The 21,682-nt window shown below is 40.8% G+C and overlaps 1 protein-coding gene across 1 annotated transcript in view; it reads left to right on the top strand.

The window, feature by feature from the left end:
* Window positions 1-21,682, top strand: part of HOXB13 (homeobox B13) — a 56,586-nt gene that overhangs the window by 24,628 nt on the left and 10,276 nt on the right. The gene's annotated exons all lie outside the window — the stretch shown is intronic.

The following is a 21,682-nucleotide window of genomic DNA, read 5'->3' as shown; positions in this document are numbered from 1 at the left end:
AGAGAAGGAACTACTAAATATAACCAGCCAAGATCAAATCACTTTGTATGCCGCCTTCTACACTTCTTCCTTTTTTAAAAAACGAATACACTAATAAAATATAAATAAATAAAACCTTTTATTTATATCCCGCTCTTCTGTAGCGAGGCAATCCTTTAAAAAGAATAAAATTAAGAGTTTTAAAATCAATTTATAATAAACATGACATGGCAGGGTACATGACATCAGCCCCTCAGGGATCTGACTGGAAAATATAGTTTATCAGCCGACACTATCTTCCTTACTTATACTACAAGTTCCTTGATTAAAATGAAGGGAATATTAGGTTTCATATCAAAATCACCCCTTAAATTTCAGCCCTTCGCGATTACAAGAAGAGGAAGCTTTTTTCTTAAGTCTCTGTGGCCTTTAGCCTCCAGATTTTAAAGTCTAAAGTCTTCCAAAATTTAGGAAACGAAACAACAAATCCATCTTTATATATCTCTTCATATTCCTGTAATGGACAGTAGTTTTTAGACACCGGATTCAAAATAGTTAAAACGGGCGACTTGGAAAGATCATTGTTCTTAGGGTTTTCTAATTTGAAGTTAAATAAAAAAAGGTAGCCAAATTCATCCATTTGTACCATAATATATATATATTAGAAAGTAAGCATTTTCAGGGTTTTTCTTGTCTTTTCTTATATCGACAGGTTATTATTGAGACGATGCAGTTTCTATTGAATTTTATGGTTGAAGCAGAATTTGGAGAATTTGAGGACAAACTTGTCACAGATGAAGAAGCGCGTGTTTTCATATTTAACAACCTACATTTATTAAACTTATTATTGCCTATCCTAACTTATACCTTGATTACTATTATGTGGGAGTAAATACTGCTGATTTACATATAAATATCTTCCCCACTTAGTAACAAATTTGGGGGTCGGGTCTTTCAATTGGTGGCTTTTTATGGGAGGAAGAAGTCTGTTAAAATATTCCAGCATTTAAACCAAGAAAGTTTGCCTGCGGCGGGAATCTCAAGTTTGCCAGAAATGTTCAAGAAGTCTTCCTTGGAAGGGATAGAATTTGGAAGGAATTTGAATTTATTTGTTTTTTTGACCAAATACAACAGTATTTCACGAATCGGACTGTCCACCAAGATTAAGTTTACATTTGAATAAATATAGGGAAAAGGAAGACTTTCCTGGTCGCCAAGAGGAACATTTTTTAGCCAAATCCATTGAAGGTTAATGATGGGCTGTTTTTTCATTTAAAAAATGGAAAAGATTTAATAAGTGATCCATAACAAATCAGTATTAAGTCGTAATATTTTTGAGCATATGAAGTATTTTTCGCTATTGAAACTGGATATCAAACATTGCTATTTGACGCTCTGATTTCTTCAGATTATTTTAGGAATCGGGATGAGCTAAACGTAGTAAATGGATAAATATACAATGTAATATATATATATATGTATGTATGTATGTATGTATATGTATACACACACACAGACACACACACGGTTTATATATATACGATTTAGATGTAGATATGTGTTTATATGTGCATGTATTCCCCCCCCCTAAAAGCAACGGAGCATTACTTTTCCAAAACAGTGAGAGGAAGAAGGAAAAATGATGATGATGATGATGATGATGATGATGATGATGATGATGACGACGACGACCAAGGAATTGTTCTGGTTCCGTCCTGTAGGTTCGTTCTTTTTGTCTGTTCGGAAATAATTTAGGCAACAGCCTACTTGCAAATCCATCATAGTCGTAGTGTTTGTAAATAGAGGGTACTAACCCTGGAGTCTTATCTATTATTAGATATAATAATAGATTAAACATATGGACCTTTCGAATCAAAACCTATTTCCAGCAAACAACCTTCGGAATAATGGCTTTAAAAGACAACCGAAAATCCACGTTTTCAAGCGTTTATTTTAAATTAATCCCAGTGTAAGCAGAACTTGGACTTGCTGAACACTTCTTTACCTTTTCGGGTTATTTGCGTCTGTAAAAAATAAGTACCTTTTAAGGTGTATTTGGTATTTTGTTGTTTTAACTCATTCATACTAAGAGAAAGGAGAGAAAGATAGGGAGGAAGAGATCATTATTTTAGATTAGGACAGGTTAAATGTGTTAAGCAACTAAATAACACAATACGATTTTATCCAGGGTAAACTACTCCAAGCGGCCGAAATACCCTCAAGATCCCGTCTGAGCTTGGAAACTAAACAGGGTCAGCCCTGGTTAGTGCTTGGGTGGGAGACCGCCAATGGATACCCAGGATATACTTCTGAGGAAGGAACTGGGAAAGCCACCTCTGAGTATCCCTTGCCTAAGAAAACCCTACACAATCCATAAGTCGACAGGAGACTTGAAGGTACATACACACACACACAACCCTCCTCCATTTGAAGTCAGCAGGAAAACTGCACATGGCTTTAATGACAACATATAGTATATGTTGTGTGCCCATATGGGCTATACTATATGTTATATATGTTGTCATTAAAGCCATGTGCAGTTTTCCTGCTGACTTCAAATGGAGGAGGATATATATAGTCTCTCTCTCTCTCTCTCTCAAGAAAGTTTTAGATTTTGGATGGTGAAGGCTCGCTAGTCTTTAGATACTTCCAGGATACAAAATCTTCTCCTAGAGAATCATACTTTGTTGTTATGTGCCATCAAACTGGCTGTGACTTAGTGGGAAAAACTCAACACTGGTTCTTGCACCTATGTTTTTACAAATGAAAATACAGGATACATTCCATTTAAACAGCCATCATCATCATCATCTAGCTGACTCTGGCAGCAATCTCCTTACTGTGAAAGCAGCTGCAAAATAAAGATCATTTAGTGCATTTCTGAGAGCCAGCTTGGTTTAGTAGTCTGAGTTTTGGACTATGACTCTGGAGACTTGGGCAAGTCACATACTCTCAGCCTCAGGGGATGGTAATGGTAAACCTCCTCTGTAGCAAGAAAACCCCATGGCCTTAGGGTCACCATAAGTCAGAAATGTCTTGAAGGTACACAACAACAAAGTGCACTTCTGTCTGACAATTCTTGAGGAGGCTCAACTACATCAGGTGTCTTGCTGGTCCAAATTTGCTAGATTATTTTAAGAGGGGCTCAACTGCATGCCCTCCTCTGCCTCCCTCCCTGGTCCTCACTTCACAGGGGCCATGCTTATGACAATCCTATGAATGAGAAATCTCCAGAAGGTCCTATTATTTAACGCAGGTCTTGCAAACTCATGACTGTGTCTTTCTTAGAATCTCAGAATTGGAAGAGACCTCAAGGGCCATCCAGTCCAACTCCATGCCATGCAGGAACTCCCAATCAAAGTATCCCCCACAGATCCAGCCTCTGTTTAAAGAAGGAGCCTCTACCACTCTCTGAAACAACCTTTTCCATGGTTGAAAAGCTTATGTTCAGCATACAAATTAAACTGCTAGGGTGGTGAAATGTGGCCTTGCTTGATATCCTTGCCAGCTGGAAACCATTTTGTCTCTCCATATTGTGTCCTAACAGTAACCTCTTATTCTGAGTGCAAGTTATGCATCAGGACAATCAAATGTGATGCACCCTTTAAGAGTAAGCCATAGTTTTTCATGATCTGTACAATCAAAGCCTTTGCGTAATCTATAAAGTACAGGCTGATTTTCTTTTGAAATTCTTTGGTGCACTGCATTATTCAATGTCTGTTTGTAATATAATCCCTAGTGCCTCTTCCTTTCGTGAACTCATCTTGAATAGCTGGCATTTCTCACAAGCCTTTCTTGCAGAATTTTGAGCATCACTTTGCCTGCATCGGAGATTAAGGCAATGGCCTTGTATTTACTGCAGTCCCTTGACTGAGACATTTATAGTACGCATAGGTACTTGATAATTCCTAAAGTAAAGGGCCTAAATCTGGGTTATCCTGATTAGAGCAAACCCATTCAATCAATAACATTTAGTTATTGATTGAAGAGGTCTACTCTAGTTGGGATTAGCCAAGAGGATGGGGTTTTTATAAAAAGTGCCCTTCAAAACAAGAAAGTTCCAAAATATATAGGAGGTGGCCTTTCTTCCAGAAGTAGATAGTCTTCAATTTCACCCTTTACTCATTGCATTTTGTATAGAGATCTTGTAGCATCTGAGGAAGTAGACTGAAGTCTACAAAAACTCCTGCCGCCAACTTCTTTCTTTCAGTTAGTCTCAAAGGTACTACAAGATCTCTCTACATACTGATTCTACAGACTAACACGGCTATATCTTTGAATTCACTGCATTTTGTTTACTGAAGTGCCATGTTTTAATTGGTTTTTATTTGTTCATCGGGAGCCCTTGTGAGCGGGGAGACGATACAGAAATATTATAAATAAAATAAAATACTGTAAATGTCTGGCCTTTTTAATTTTTACTTTGTGTGGAAAAAGACTAGAATCCAGCATTTAACGTAAGTTTGTCCCATTGTAGGGACTGACAAAGAGACAACACATGTAATATATACTACTTAAATCTTATTAATTATTACCCATTGAACACTATGAACTGAGAGCCAGTGTCATGTAGTGGTTTGAGCATTGGATTATGACTCTGAGGAGCAGAGAGATCTTGTAGCACCTTTAAGACTAACCGAAAGAAAGAAGTTGGCAGCACGAGCTTTCCTAGACTAAAGTCTACTTCCTCAGATGCATTAATCCACCTGAAGAAGTATATTGAAATTTACGAAGTTCATGCTGCCAACTTCTTTCTTTCAGTTAGTGCTACAAGATCTCTTTACATACTGATTCTATAGACTAACCTGGCTATATCTTTGAATTCTGGAGAGCAGAGTTCAAATCCCTACTCAGCCATGGAAAGTTGGAAACCCACCTTGGGCAAGTCACGCTCTCTCAGCCTCAGAGGAAGGCATTGGCAAGCCTCCTTTCCCAAGCCTAAACAAACCTTGGCAAGACCCCCCCCCCCATTAAAACATGGCACCTTAGGGAAGCCATAAGTCAGAAAAGACTTGAGAGCACACAACAACAGTATGAATCATGTTATTGCTGCTGTCATTGTGGTCGTGCTTTCATGTCATTTCTGACTTATGGCGACCCTATCATGGGGTTTTCTTGACAAGACATGTACAGAAGAAATTTGCCATTGCCTTCCTTTGAGGCTGAGAGAGTGTGACTTGCCCAAGATCACCCAGTGGGCTTCATGCCTGAGCTGTCTATAATTACCAGCCAAATAGGATTGATACTGTGAAGTTGAAGGCTTTCAAGGCCAGCATCCATAGTTTTTTGGGCTATGAGGCCATGTTCTAGAAGAGTTTATTCCTGACGTTTCACCAGAAGCTGTGGCTGGCATCTTCAGAGAATGCTGGCATGGAAGAGAGTGAGGTATATATACTCTTAGTTGAGAGGAAGCGATTGGAGGAGTTTTTGATCAAGGTGTTCATTTTCCTAGTGATTTTGTTGTTTCAGTTTTTAGTATATTTCAGGATCTGGGAGTGCCTTGATTTTTTTTATTTGTATTGTTGTGTTTCCAAGATTACTGTGGCATTGCCTGTCTACTGGGAGAATTATGATTTCTGGGTCTGAACTGAGGTCCTTGATAGCTTTTCTTTCTTTTTTGGTTATGTTGCTGGGAGGTGGTTTCGCCTTCTGCAGAATCCTTGCTGTTTCTCCTCTTAGTTCCTTGGCTTCCTCCTTGCTTCCTCTCAGCCAACAGTAAATACTCTCTTCCATGCCAGCATTCTCTAAAGATGCCAGCCACAGCTGCTGGCGAAACATCAGGAATAAACTCTTCCAGAACAGGGCCACATAGTCCAAAAAACCCACAGAAAACTAAGGATTAATACTGTAATACTGTATAGCGGTCCCCAAACTGTGCCCTTTAAGAGATTTTGGACTTCAGCTCCCAGAAGCCTCAGCCATGTTGGCCAATAGCCTGGCATTCTGGGAGCTGAAGTCCAAAATCTCTTAAAGGCACAGTTTGGGGACCACTACAAGTGTAATGCACACATGTCACCCAATAAGAAACAACAAAACAAGGCAATATGGACCTGTTTATTTGAAATAAAGCTTTGGATAGACAGGCGCTTGAGAACAGATGTGTTAAAAGCTAGTTTAATTCCTTGATCTAATTTTACATGGCAGTTTTTAATCATGAATTTTAAACATGAATTTTGTATTTATATATATAAATATTGTGTAGATCTCTTAATAGGCCTTTCCAGATTAGTCTCCCCCTTTATTGCCTTTATTGTGTTACTGTTTTGATACAGATAGCCCCTGTCTACCCTGAGAACACAGATGCTCTCGCTCTAATTTTCTACCTTAATTTTAGCTTATATTTTTTAGCCTATATTGTAAGTTGTTTTATATTGTCTTGTTTTTTTATGATTGGGATGTGGGTCAGAGTAGGGGGTTATTTTAAAATGTATATCATATGTTTATTGTATTTTACTGTTTTATCTCCTTGTAACCTGCCTTGATTCCTTTGGGGAAAGGCGGGCTATAAATAAATTCTATTATTCTATTATTGCTTTTGTTATTATTAATATGTATATTTTACTCAGCTTAACGTATTTTATGTAATGATTGTGTTTTAACTATGTTGTAACCCTCACCGAACTGTGAGGAGAGGCAGGTAAGAAATAATAATAATAATAATAATCTGAAATGTCTATGAGGGGAAAGCATGGCAGTGATCATTGTTTTGTATCCCTCCATCCTCTCCTGCAAGATGGGTAACAGGAACATAGGTCAGGACTCAGACATCTATCTCTAGGGCTATAAGAAACCATAGAGAAGAAAGAGGAAACGGAACGGTCATAACAGGAGCTGCTTCCGGTTGGACGCGGAGGTGACGTCACAACAGCCAATCAGGAGGCTACCCTCGCCTTTCTGGGAGACTCATCGTTATCTCATTCATTGCTGTCTTGGGTTCAGCTTGTAGCAGCTGTTAGTTTACACTGAGGCTGCGCATGCATACATAAATAGATCCACATGTTTATTTATTTATCAGGAGAGTATGAAAGAACCACCTAATAAATAAATGTGTGTGTGTGTTGTGTTTCTTCAAATCGTTGAACCCATAAATATAAAACCAATACACATACATACAGCAACAAATGTACACAATAATTATTATTATACTACATATATACTAGTATATATATTACAGATATATATATGTGTGTGTGTGTGTATTTATTGTTGTGTGCCTTCGAAGTGTTGAAACCATAAATATAAAACCAATACACATACACACAACAACAAATGTACACAATAACTATTATTATATTATATGCTACTGGTGTGCATGTAGGATATAGTGCAATAATAGTTATTGTGTACATTTGTTGTGTGTGTGTGTGTGTGAGTGTGTGTGTGTATATATATATAGTATATGTACTAATATATATATCTGTAATATATATACTGGTATATATGTAGTATAATAATAGTTATTGTGTACATTTGTTGTGTGTATGTGTATTGGTTTTATATTTATGGTTTCAATGATTTGAAGGCACACAACAACAACAACAACACACACATTTATTTACTTACCAGGCAGTTCTTTCATACCCCCAATATCTATCTGTCTGTCTGTCTGTCTGTCCGTCTGTCCGTCCGTCTATCAATATAGTACATGTGTGTGTGTGTGTGTGTGTGTGTGTGTGTATAAAATGTGTGTGATGCAGTGGCTCAAGTCGTTAAGACACCAATTCTGACTATTGGAAGATTGAAAGGTTGGCATTTGAGGCCTGAGTGCTGCATGGTGGGGTGAGCTCCTGTCACTAGTCCCAGCTTCTGCCAACCTAGCAGTTTGAAAGCATGCAAATGCAAGTAGATAAATAGGGACCACTTTAGTGGGAAGGTAACAGCCTTCGGTGCAGTCATGCTGGCCACATGACTAGTGCCAGGGCAGTCTACACTGTCTCTTCGGCTTAGAAACGGAGATGAGCACCGCCACCTACAGTCAGTTATAACTAGACATTCATGTCAAGGGACTTTTACAATTTTATATATAAAGGTAAACATCCCTCCATATTCACTGGGGTTGTGGAAAACCCACAAATAACAAAAAACACTATGTTTTTACCTGAGAGAACACCTCTCTAGGAACCTCTAGGTCCTCCAGTGCAACTCTGTGGTCAACATCTGCCAGACATTGACCACAGAATTGCACTGGAGGAGCTACCAATGCTTAGCGGAGTATTGTCTCTAGGAATCTCTAGGTCCTTCAGTGTGACTTTTGGTTAAAGTTGACCATAGAGTTGCGCTGGAGGATTTTGATCTCTCTTACCATAATCATTAATGACAATCCCAAACCTGTCATTTGAGGCAACAATTTACTTAATTTTATGCTTTATCACTGTTTTGATCTTTGCCTGCCAAAAAGCCTTGGCGGTAGCTCATTCCACATTCCTGTCATAAGAGAAGCAATAGTGGGCTTAGCTAAAAGGGTGTTGTCAGGTGGTCCTACCATTTGGCAGCTGAGGGCAGTGGATTTCTGGGTACCATAAAAGGGCAGCAAACTGCTGGTTGTCATTATATTTTTACTGTCAGGAAAAGGGAGCTGTGCTTATGGGATCTCCTAACTCATGCATCAAAATGCCTTGCCTTACTTGCCTTATGCTCACTATAAGTCGGAAACGACTTGAAGGCTCATAACAATAATAAACTCTTGTCTTGGTGAGGTATATTTTGGGATGAGGTGAGTGCCACTTGCTGTTCTACCTTAGGCAGGTCTGAGTGTTTTGTGGAAAGTCCCCAAACAGTCGTACATCATAAAATAAATTGCTTCAGAGGACAGATGAAAGGAGGGAATTAGGGTGTAAAGAAACACTGTTAACTTCCCTTGTCTCCATTCAGCTCCTTCTGTAAACTAATCTGTCACGCAAAGAAACCTTTGCTCCTTGAGCTGATTTGCTTACTTGTTGTACTAAATTTTCCCCAGGAAGCTGCAGTTATTGCATCCTGGTTTTATATAATAATTGAACAATTGCTGCATTCGGAGCTGCAGGAGATTTTGAAGAGCTCAAATGCAGGCAGAAAGCCAAGCACATTTTATCATATTGGGAATACTCCAGGAAAAAAACCTCTGTTTACCATGATGGTTATTCTAAACCAGCACAGCAGTGGACCAGCCCAATAGGAGTCTAGAGTTTCAGAGTACTCCAGAATCCTTGAAATGATTATAAACAGATCACCTCCTCCAAGACCCAGAAGTTTTCCAGGTTCGTATCTATATATGGAAACTAGACAGCAGGGGAAGTGGCTACAAAAATCCTACCAAGGAGAAGACATTTCTTCTTCAGCACCAGATCCTGTTAAACTAAGATGCTGAGAAGCTGTGGATGAATTTTCTATCATTAAACACAGTCATTTCTCTTTATCCTGCTCAGCTGCATGGGACCACAAGGCTGCAACGTTGGGTAAAAGATACCTCTATTTGCATATTACAAGATGCTTATTAATCATACATAACGTAGCAAAATAGTTTCAGCTGGTGTTGCTGCTAAGATGAAAGGCCTCCCACCCTGTAATGCAAGGAAAATATAGTCTGTGGAAAACAAAGATGGTTCCTGCAATTAGGGGATGTATTAGAGACAGCTGCCTCTCCTCACCCTTTCTACTACAGTACTAGGTCCATGATTGCACACATTTGCAAGGCAGATGTGTAGTATAGTTGTGATGGTTAAAGCCACAGGGTGAGGCTATATCAGAAGCTATATATATTAAAGTTAATGGGTGATTGTACCCCGAATTCTGGGACAGTAAGATTCTGTGAGTTGTAGTCCAAACAATAGTTTTTCAAGCTTTAGGATAGTTATCGTTTAACGTTTAGGATTCCTCCATCCACAGAATCTCATCCTCTGCTATCATGTTAAGGGATTTTGTTGTAATTTGCCTTCAAGTCAACTCCAATTTATAAGGACCCTATTCTAGCATTTTCTTGGCAGGATTTATTCATAGGAGGTTTGCTATTGTCATCCTCTATGACTGAGAGTGTTTGAGTGGCTCCAGGTCCCTCACGGGCTTTTCATGGCTAAGTGGGGATTCAAACCCTTTCATACCACACAGCTATAACACTTTGATTTCATGTTTAATACCATGGGGTTTGTAGTTTCATGAGAAATTTAGAATGATCTGCCAGAGAGTTCTAGTACCTTCCTCTGTATTACAGACCTTGGGATTCAATAGGATACAGCCATGGCAGTTAGTGTGAAATCAAAGCTCTATAGTTGTGAATTGTGTTCAATTTCATCCCCCACTCTGTAAATGAGGAAAGTGAGGAGAACTAGAAAGCGTGTTAAATCTAATGAAAACTGTAGGACCTGAAAGTCATGGGTAATCTTGTTGCTGACAATGATTGAGAAGCAGGTGTAGCAATCTGATCCCAACAATTATTGTCCAGTTAGTCTGATATTAATACCAGGAAAGATTCTAGAGCAGATCATTAAACAGAGGGTTTGTGAACATCTAGAAGGCAATGCCATAATCACAAAAAGTCAACATGGGTTTCAGAGAAACAAGTCATGCTAGACAAATCTAATCTCTTTTTTTGATAAAAATACCAGTTTGGTAGATGAAGGGAATGCTGTGGATATAGTATATCTTGATTTCAGTAAGTCCTTTGACAAGGTTCTCCATGATATTCTTTCAAACAAGCTTGTAAAATGTGGGCTAGACAAGGATTTGTAATTGGTTGACTGGCCGAACCCAAAGCGTGCTCAACAATGGCTCCTTTTCTTCATCCTGGAGAGAAGTGACCAGTGGGGTCTCACAGAGTTCTGTCCTGGGCCCAGTACTATTCAACATCTTTATCAATGACTTGGATGACAGAATTGAGGGCATACTTATCAAATTTGCAGACAACACCAAATTAGGAGGAGTAGCTAATACCCCAGAGGGTAGGATCAAAATTCAAAATTACCTGAATAGACAGAAAGCTGGGCCAAAGCTAACAAAATGAAATTCAACATGGAGAAATGTAAGGTGCTGCACTTAGAGCGGAAAAACGAAATGCACAGATATAGGATGGGGACACCCGGCTGAATGAAACTAAGTGTGAAAGGGATCTAGGAGTCCAAGTAGACCACAAATTGAACATGAGTCAACAGTGCGATGCAGCAGCTAAAAAGGCCAATGCAGTTTTAGGTTGCATCAATAAAAGTATAGTGTCTAGATCAAGGGAAGTAATAGTGCCACTCTATTCTGCTTTGGTCAGACCCCAATTGGAATACTGTGTCCAGTTCTGGGCCCCACAATTCAAAAAGGACATTGAGAAACTGGAGCATGTTCATAGGAGGGCGACAAAAATGCTGAAGGGTCTGGAAACCATGTCCTATGAGGAATGCCTTAGGAAGCTGAGGATGTTTAGTCTGGAGAAGAGAAGGTTAAGTGGTGATATGATAGCCCTGTTTAAATACTTGAAGGGATGTCATATTGAGGAAGGTGCAACCTTGTTTTCTGCGGCTCCAGAGAACAGGTCCCGGAACAATGGATGTAAGCTAAAGGAAAAGAGATTCCACCTTAACTTTAGGAGGAACTTCCTGACAGTAAGGGCTGTTCGACAGTGGAACAAACTCCCTCGGAGTGTGGTGGAGTCTCCTTCCTTGGAGGTCTTTAAGCAGAGACTGGATGGCCTTCTGTTGGGGATGCTTTGATTGAGAGTTCCTGCATGGCAGGGTGTTGGACTGGATGGCCCTTGTGGTCTCTTCCAACTCTATGATTCTATGATCCACCATGATATGATACACATGTATGTAGAAACATGTGAAATGAATCATTAGCAGCTGTAGATGGAACTGTATGAATAAATAGGACTTGGCAAGACCATGGTCTATAAAAATTGAAAGGAAGAAAGAAAGAAAGAAAACACACATTTTAATTGTTTGCATTCATTTCTGTTGTGCTCAGCATATATGTAAAAGTAGATTTTCTACCTCTTAAATGCCATTGCACAAGCTGTTCAAACATGACTTCTGTGGTCAGACATGAAAACACTTAGTGGTGTTCAGTGGTTAATTTTTAAAAGGAAAGGTGCTGAAGTGAAGGGCTGCCTGCCTGCTACTACCTGACTTGGAAGACATTCTATTTACATTTAAAGTGTTGCTTCTGGGCCTGCACCTCTTAGAGTTCACCAGTCATTCTCTTCTGTTGGAAGACATAAGATCAGTGCTGTAATGGAGTAAGGACTTAGAAGGTTAATGTGCCAGGAATTTCTGATTAGCAGAAGTCATTTGCTATCACAACTCAGGCTTCCTTGTTGCTCTATGCTTAGCGAGTCCTACCGCTAGGTTGATTGAGGCAACTGCCCCACATGACAGATGCTGGAGTCATGAGGTACGGTAACAAATTGGCAGAGAGAACTATTTTGCCCATGGGATCTGCTTTATGTGAGAGCCAGCACTGTACAACTGGAGCCACACATTCACTTTCCACATTTAAGGGAAATGTGCCACTTTTAACTATGACCACATTCCACTGTGTTTCATTTTAACTTGTGGGCATGGCATAGCCATGTCAGTGGGAAAGAAACAATTCAAGCTGCATGTTTAAGGGAAATGTCTGACATTATAATCAAGGGGAAAGTGGCAGGGACCTAAATATAGCAACTAAAAACCTGATTTGGAATAGAACTTCTCTGCCTATTTCTCTCGATGTAGAGATCCTGCCCCTTTACCTACATAGTCCAACCCAGAATATGACTCCTGTTCATGCAAGCAAGAGTGTGATTATGTAAGAGAGTGACCAAAAATGAGTAAAGAAAAAGGAAGGAAGGAAGGAAGGAAGGAAGGAGCTGGATTTGAAATGTGCGTTACTGCAGGGACGTAGCTAGGATTTTAGGAAGGGGGGGGGGGGGCCAGACTAAGTGCCATCATTATAATGGGGCTTGAGTGCAGCGGCGAAGCAGCACACACCATTCATTTTTCTAATGGAAGGGGGGGTCCGGACCCCCAGAACCCCCCCTTGGCTACGTCCCTGGTTACTGGGCTAGTTTTCATGGAAGCAATAAAAAACCATGGTAGTCCCAATTTACTCTCTGTCATCCCACTTTTTCAGATGTTTTAAAATATCCCAGATTCTCTCTCCTCCTCCCACTGTGTCCCACTTTGTCCACAACTTACTTCAATTGCTGCAAAATAAGGGTGTTTTTAAAAAAAATTCCCATCAAAATGAACACCTGCTTACTGTTATTTGTCTTGGGATGAATTCCATTGGCTAATAATAATGAGGCAAAGAAATACAGCTGGAGAGGAAATGGTTGAACTTCTCATATGTTGCAGTCCCAAGGAGAATCGCCCACATACTATGCTTGTGTACATATGTGCATATGTGCCTTCAAATCATTTATCAACTTCTGATGATCTCATGAATTTCATAGGTATTTCTTAGGCAAGGAATACTCAGAGGTGGTTTTGCCAGTGCCTTCCTCTGAAATATAACTTACAGGACCTGGTATTCTTTGGTGTTCTCCCATTGAAGTGTTACCCAGGGCTGACCCTGCTTATCTTCCAAGATCAGATGGGACCTAGTGCCTTTAGGGTACTTAGGCCTTGATACAGCATACTTACTATCACATTTTTTTTTAAAGAAACAACCCTGTGAGGTGATTCTTATAAGAATCACATGTTGTTTAACTCTCAGAGCAAACAGGATAGTGCTTTCTTGTAGGAATGGTTTGAGGGGGCCATCATATGCTTGATGGATCTGTTTTTAGTTTCCATTTTACACTTTTCTACAGCACTTAGCTGTTTTATTGCATGGCTGTTTAATATTTCAATCCTGGGTTTATTGAGGATATTTTTCCGCACACTGAATATTACTGTTGACAGTTGTCTTGGAGAATAAAAGGGAAGGAATGCAGAAATATAAAATACAGTGGGTTTTTCTCCCCCCCCCTTTTTCCCCCTAGTCTTTGTGGCCACAAACATAGCTGTGAAGCTGTGGGTGTGATGTCTAGTGTAGCCTTTCCTAGTGTGATGCCTCTGATGCATTGGATTACAACTCACACCAGTCCCAGCTAGCCAGGTCAATAGTCAAAGACATTAAGAGTTGTATCTGAAATGATGTGGAAGACAACACATTAGGCTAGATTAATGAGATCTCAAAGGTAAGGGCTGAGTAGGACATGGATATGTAGCGGTGTTCAAATTTAAAGAGCCCACATTTCTGTGTATTATCTCTTCCTAAGCCTGGCTAAGCTGCTTTATGTACAGCAAACAGCCAGTTGTGGAAATAACGTAAAACATTTGGCAGCTTGATGTGAAGAACAAAATGGGACTCTTCTTGTTTTGATGAAACCATCCACTTGATCTGACTCTTCAGCAGTAGTGATGGAACAGCGTCCTCCACCATATCTGGAGGCAGTAGGCTAGTTTAAGAAGCCCAGAAGATACACAGCTTTCTTCTCTAATGTAGCTACCGCCAACATTTTATTGCTGCCTTGCAACATCTGCCTGAGATCATCTCCTCAGCCTCAGTTGGGCTGGTTATAGCCAACAATATATTCTGAGCTGGTAGAAATTGTAAAAGCAGTATATAGGCAAACTGTAATAAGGAAAATGGGTACATTTTTGTCAAGAGCATGAAAAAATTGCTGTTTCGAACTACAGCTTCCAGAATCCTCCTGGCAGAATGCCCTGTAGTTAATTCAGAGGGCTGAAGTCCAGGGAAATAGCTTTCCCAGTCTTTGCTTTTGTTCCTAGAAGATGTCACAGAAGTAAGCCATTGGATAGGGCCCATTGCACAGGTGTCTTATTCTTAATAATATTTAGCAGAACAATGAAATCAAATTCATGTCTCAAGCTGGTTAGCACTAGGAGAAAAGGAGCACTCACATTTCAGTTGATCTAGAAGTTATTTTAGCCTGGAAGAAGAAAAAAAAGATCTCAGACTGCCAGAAGATCCCCTGGAAATGAAGAAGGATAAAACCTGGTCAGCATCTGGTTGTCATCATGCACCAGCATTTCTGGAGCGGTTTTTCTTCTTTTACAAGGCAAAAATTCCATTCTTCTTGACCTGCTTGTATTTTCCAACTACTTAGAGAGAAAAGCCACATCCCACTTCTACTCTTCACACATGAAAAACCTAAAATACCACAGCAACACACCCAGGGTGGCCAAAAGCCCATGGTCCATATGCTTCAGCCTCCATTTTCAAGAACCTTTTTCAGTGCAAACATATGAAAGGATCTTTTCCTGCAAAAGCAACAGCAACAACAAAGCATACTCATACATATAAACACGGGGTTGAATCCAGTTTGAGTCACATTTAGAGCAGACCTGTTGATTTCAGTGGATCTGTTGTGACTGCGACTATATCCTGGGGTTGAAGTTGGGCAACCTTCCAGATATTGTTAACTTAAATTCCCATTGAATTTCAGGCATAGGGTTGTCATAAACCAGAAATGACTTGAATACATACAGCAACAAATTACAAAGGCCATGTTGGGAACAAAGTTACCTACAGAACAGAGTTTTCTAGTTGTTTTTGCATTACTCTGGGAGGCATTTTTAGGCATTTTATGTTGGATATCCTCCAGCTTTTCTCTGAATGGTTGAACATTCTCTATTTGACACCTAGTTATATTTTATATGAATACCTTATATCAGAGAGATGAAATCTGACAGTAGCTCCCAGCTGGTGAGGAATGAGGTCTCACACATTCCAAAACAGTAGTAATAGGAAACACTTTCCCCCACTGACTTCTCTGCCAAAGCATCTTAGAATGTTAAAACAAGGGTATTTATTAGTAACAAGAGATCTTGGCCCTGTACAAAGGCTTTACACACAGACAGCCAATTAAAGCTGCGCTTCAGTCACATTAGGTATATGGTGTTTTCAATGATGCATGGTCCTAAGAGTCCGAAGTCACACCAAAGCCATGCTCCAGCCCTAAAGACGGGAGCGTGGCTTGGTGTGGCTTCTGGACTCTTAGGACGCATGCATCACTGAAACACCACACCTCCACTGTGACTCGAAGCAGCTTTATTTTGGCTGTCTGTAACAGGCCACAGATTACTATGGGTGTGCCTTCTTTTTATAATATAGCTTTTTCTAACCCACTGCTCTTCCAGTGTTGAATAAAATGCCCTATCCCCAGAGAGCATGGGATGGGAAGGTCTGGGTGTAATCCAGGGCATTTGAGGGTTACCAAGGTGGAAAAGGCTGAAATAGTGAATGAATGGGAACAATTCAGTTCATTTTACATATGTAACTGAGCAAATGACAATGTTTTTAAAAGGACTATGCTTAATTTGTATCACTTTTCTGTTGTTTCTAGCTGCCTTCAAGTCGATCCCGACTCATGGCAATCATGTGGAATGGACATCTCCAAGCCACCCTGTCCTCCACTGCTCTGCTTAGGTCCCTAATAGAGCCTATCCATCTTGTATGCGGCCTACCTCTCTTTCTACTTTCCTCAGCTTTCCCAGCATTATTGGTTTTTGCAGTGAGTTGTGCCTTCTCATAATGTGGCCACAGTATGACAGGCTCAGTTTGATCATCTTGGCTTCCAAGGAAATTTCTGGCTTGATCTGTTCAAGGACCCATTTGTTTGTCTTTTTGGCTGCCGATAGTATCCTCAGCACTCTTCTCCAGCACCACATCTGAAATGAATTGATTCTCTTCTTATTGGCTTTCTTCACTGTCCAGCTCTTGCACCTGTACATGGTAATGGAAAATATAGTGGCTTGTATGATTCTGACTGTAGTGTTCAGTTGTATATCTTTACTCTTTAGACTCTTTTCTCCTTTCATAGCTGGTTCTCCCATTTCTAGTCTTCTTCTGATTTCTTGACTGCAGTCTCTTTCCTGATCGATGTTTGATCCAAAATAAAGGAATTCTGTTACCTTTTCAGTTTCCTCATTGTTTAGGTTGAATGTATGTAGGTTGGGGGGGGGGGATTTGCCTACCTGGCAGCAGTCAAAAATACTTCCCACAGCTTTCTACTAGAGTCCAGTTTTATTATGTCAGAATACCCTAGATATTCTGTCAGTGGGGGATGCCATCTTTTGTAGTGCTCACCATTTTATTTTCCCAGAATGTCCTAAAATAATGCTTCTGCTGCCAGATGTTGTTCACTGAATTTAAACGAAAGAATGCAACAGAAAATCAAATGTGACTAATGAACCAAATGTGAATATAATGTTATTTTGACAAGTAAATTTGACAAGTGAATTATGAAATTATAAAAGTTTTAAGTAAAGAGATATGAATGCAGTTAAGAAACCAATTTTTAAAATATCTTGCACACCCCTATATGCTGTAGGCTCAAGTCACTGTTGAGACCCAACAACTTTCACTGAGAACTCAGAAAGTGGTCTTGAACACAAAACCCTTTGAATGGTTGATACCCTTTAGGTGCATATGACAGAGGAATGTCAACAGGAAATGTCAAAGCTGTCTTCCAGATCACCTTGTTTGTCTCACTATTTTATCATCAGCCAACTGCTGACAAGCTTTCAAAGAATCCAAGGTCCTTTACAGTATATGAAGACTGGAATTGTTTAGCTGACATGGAGACCATATTTGCAAGTCAAAAAAATCACTATTGGTATCTGATGTATAATGTGCAAACTGAACTTTGCTAACAAGCCATGGTTTGTTAAACAGACCCAAAGCCCTTGGGATGTTTCTTGTTAGCTTATGGACAGGGCTACCAGGTCTTGGACATGCCAACTGACATCTCAGGGCATTTCTGTGCTTCTCTGGGTCTTCAGTCAGGGAGACAAATCTCAAGACAAGTAGAATGGAAAAAAAGGAAGAAGAATGATTTTTGTATGTGACAGGTCTTTCACAAGCAACAGCAACAACACAGTGCTTGGAAAAACTCTGCATATGTCATGGGAGTGGCAGCAACTACTGCAACTGTTGGGTGCATTTGCCACTCCCTTTGGACATCACAAATGCTCTGTTCTTTCCTCCAGCTGTGGGTTGCCATATTACCTGGTTAGGTGTGCCATATCCAAAATCAGATTGCATTGCTTACTTGGGAGCTTTTCTAGCCCACTTCCCAATACTTACCTGCCATCTTTGTGACATTGTAAGGACCCAACACCATGACATCACAAGGGTCTGCACTGTGACAGCACAAAGACCCATCCCCTGGTGTCAGGTTCAGGTCCTGAACTCTAGCAAGTTCTTCCCCATTTCTTTAGGTGACTTGGCAACCCTACTAATCAATCTGAGCTTGTTCAAATAATGGCTTGTCATATTGTCTGAACCTGTAACCATGGCTTGTTTCTTGTTTCTGCAACAACCCCCCTCCCCCCAACAGATGTTGACAAAGGGAATAGGAGAGAAAGAAACTAGAAATATAGAAGAAAAGCCATAAATCTGTTTGGTTGACTGTTGCATAACTAATGAATCAAGTAACAAACCATGGCTTACTGTGATATGCAAAACCAGCCACAATATTATTTTCTCTGGCTGAATTTCCAACTCTATGATTCTATGATTCTAATAAAAAATAGTTGACAATTGACATCTTAGTTGATTTCTTATTTGAAATCTGGCCCATTTTTTTAAATGAGAGAAGTTAAAAGCAACGTGATTTTATACAGTATTATGTGCCATGTATTGCTCTTGTTTTAAGAATAAAGCTGTTATTAAAAAAAATAAAAAATAAAAGTAGCCTCATTTTATGTGGATTTTAGGGCTAAAATTATATATTTTAAGCACAAAATGGGATAGATGTATATGAGTCAATTGCATCTGATAGCTCCAATGATAATAGGGAAGTAACTTTGCTTTGGGTTTCCATCTGAACTTTAGGGGAATTGTCTTTATGTCTAAACAGACTCATTACTTTAGCTCCTTTAAAGTCTAGAATACAATCTGAAGCAGTTTCACCACAGCACTGACATTGGAGTCACCATCTTCCACTGGTCTGTCTATGCTGAGTATTTCTGATTACATATTTTGGTTTTAGGAGGGCTCTAAGGCATGTTCTCTGTCCCAAGGTATACAGTCTTACTTGTTCCCCAGTGCAAAGGCACCCAGGATTTTGTTTCTTGGTCATGCCATAGAATGTGCTGGAATGGGATGAGGGGAAATGTTTTTCTATGTTGGGAGATATTATATCAAGAGACTGCAATATCCAAAGAGTCAATGCATTATATAAGAATTGACATATTAAATTGAATTTTATTCTCATTCAGACTGGTTGTTACATTAAATAAAAATAATAAAATTTTTATTTTTATACCGCCCTTCCAAATATCAGGGCGGTTAACAGCATAATAAAAACAGTGCGAAACACAAAATATACATTAAAAAATTAAAAACGAATACAACAACACAGAATAAAAACCCCGTTAGCCAGTCCTCTTGCCAATAAAAGAGGAAGGGAGGCCTACTGGACTTTAATCGGGGAATGCAGCCTGAAATAGAAAGGTTTTTAGATCCCTTCTAAATTGGGCCAGGGAGGTGGCCGAGTGGAGCTCTGTGGGCAGCGTGTTCCAAAGGGCCGGGGCGGCGATGGAAAATGTCTTCCTCGTGGTGGAGATAAGCCTAGCCCCTGGCACCCTAAGTAATTGCTGCCCAGATGTTCTGAGGGTGCGGGACGGAATGTATGGGGAGAGGCGGTCCTTCAGGTATCCTGGGCCCAAGCCATTTAGGGCTTTATAGGTCATCACCAACACATAATATTGAAATTGGCCATTGTAAAACCTATTTTAAAAAAGCCCTCCCTCGACCCCCTGGTACACAATAATTATCGGCCTGTTTCGCTGCTACCATTTTTGGGAAAGGTGATCGAGAGGGCGGTTGCGATCCAGCTTCAGGCGGTCTTGGATGAAACGGATTATCTGGACCCATTTCAAACTGGCTTCCGGGCGGGTTACGGGGTTGAGACGGCCATGGTCGCCTTGGTCGATGATCTCCGTCTGGGCATCGACGGGGGAAGCGTGTCCCTGCTGGTGCTCTTGGACATCTCAGCGGCTTTCGATACCATAGACCATGGTATCCTTCTGGGACGCCTGGCAGAGGTAGGGATCGGGGGCACTGCGCTCCAGTGGTTCCGGTCCTACCTCTCCGGGAGGTCCCAGATGGTGCAGCTGGGAGACGTGTGCTCTGACGAGAGGCCCCTTAAAACTGGGGTCCCTCAAGGAGCCATTCTGTCTCCCATGCTATTTAACATTTACATGAAACCGCAGGGAGAGATCATCCGGAGACATGGGGCGCGGGGTTATCAGTACGCTGATGACACCCAAATTATTTTCTCCATGTCTCCGACTGATGCAGTGACTGGGGATGGCGTCTCTCCTCTCGTGGCCTGTCTAGAGTCAGTAATGGGCTGGATGAGGGAAAACCGACTCAAGTTGAATCCAGAGAAAACGGAGGTACTAGTGATAGGTTCTCCTGGTCCAGGAATGGCGGTGGTTCCACCTGTCCTGAACGGGGTCACGCTCCCTGTGAAGGACTCCGTGCGCAGTCTGGGGGTGCCTCTTGATTCGTTGCTCCATCTGACTGCTCAGGTGAATGCGACGGTCAAGAGCACCTGTCATCAGCTCCGGCTTATTCGCCAGCTGCGCCCATACCTGGCCCAGAGGGACCTAGAAACTGTTGTACATGCTCTGGTAACTTCGAGACTGGATTTCTGCAACGTACTCTACATGGGGCAACCCTTATACCAAACTCGGAAGCTGCAAATGGTGCAGAATATGGCAGCCCGGCTGGTCACTGGTGCTCCCAGGACCAGCCATATAACACCGGTTTTGAAAAATCTCCATTGGCTGCCCATTCGCTTCCGAGCTCAATATAAGGTGTTGGTGATTACCTATAAAGCCCTAAATGGCTTGGGCCCAGGATACGTAAAGGACCGCCTCTCCCCGTACATTCCGCCTCGCACCCTCAGAACGTCTGGGCAGCAATTACTGAAGGTGCCTGGGGCTAGGTTAGCCTCCACTACACGGAGGACATTCTCCACGGCTGCCCCAGCCCTTTGGAATACGCTGCCCACCGAGCTCCGCTCGACTATCACCCTGGCCCAATTCAGGAAGGACTTAAAAACCTTCCTGTTCCAACAGGCATTCCCCGACTAAAAATCCTGTGGGCCTCCCTCCTCTTCCGTGGCCAAGAGGTTGGGCTAAGGGGTTTTAATCCTGTTGGTTTTTATTGATAGTTTTTTGTATTGTTTGTATGGTTTGCCTGTAGTTGTATTTGTATATTGTTATGGCACCATTGTTTTTAACCTCGTTGTAAGCCGCCCTGATCTTGGGAAGGGCGGGATATAAATAAAATTATTATTATTATTATTATTATTATTATTATTATTATTATTATTATATTGGGCATAGTGAGGCAACTGCCTCAGGTGCTGGGTGCTGGAGGGTAACATTGTCGCGCACACACCCCAGATTTTCTTCCTGACCTTTCTGTAAATTTCCTTCTCTTGAAGAACGGGGCTGTGTGTACCACACTGCCTTTCCTGCATTTGGTACATACTGCTGCCTTCAGGTGAAATGGACGCCACTGTCCCAACAATACTGTTGAAGAAAATTAAACTTCTAGCCCATTTTATTTCTGTACATGGAACAGGGAGTTAGGGAGCAATCTTGTCATTACCTCAGGCACCAAAATATTTGGGGCTGGTCCTACTTGTCATACTTTCCTTCTTTAAACCCCTTGCCCACTGTTCTTTGTCCTTCAGTTTCCATGATTCTTTGTCTTCCTTCTTCTGAGAAAGATCTCC

This window comes from Sceloporus undulatus, chromosome 6, assembly GCF_019175285.1.
Source record: "Sceloporus undulatus isolate JIND9_A2432 ecotype Alabama chromosome 6, SceUnd_v1.1, whole genome shotgun sequence".
NCBI lineage: Eukaryota > Metazoa > Chordata > Lepidosauria > Squamata > Phrynosomatidae > Sceloporus > Sceloporus undulatus.
The sequence above is the reverse complement of the archived record's forward strand: the minus strand, read 5'-3'. Positions and strand labels throughout refer to the sequence as shown.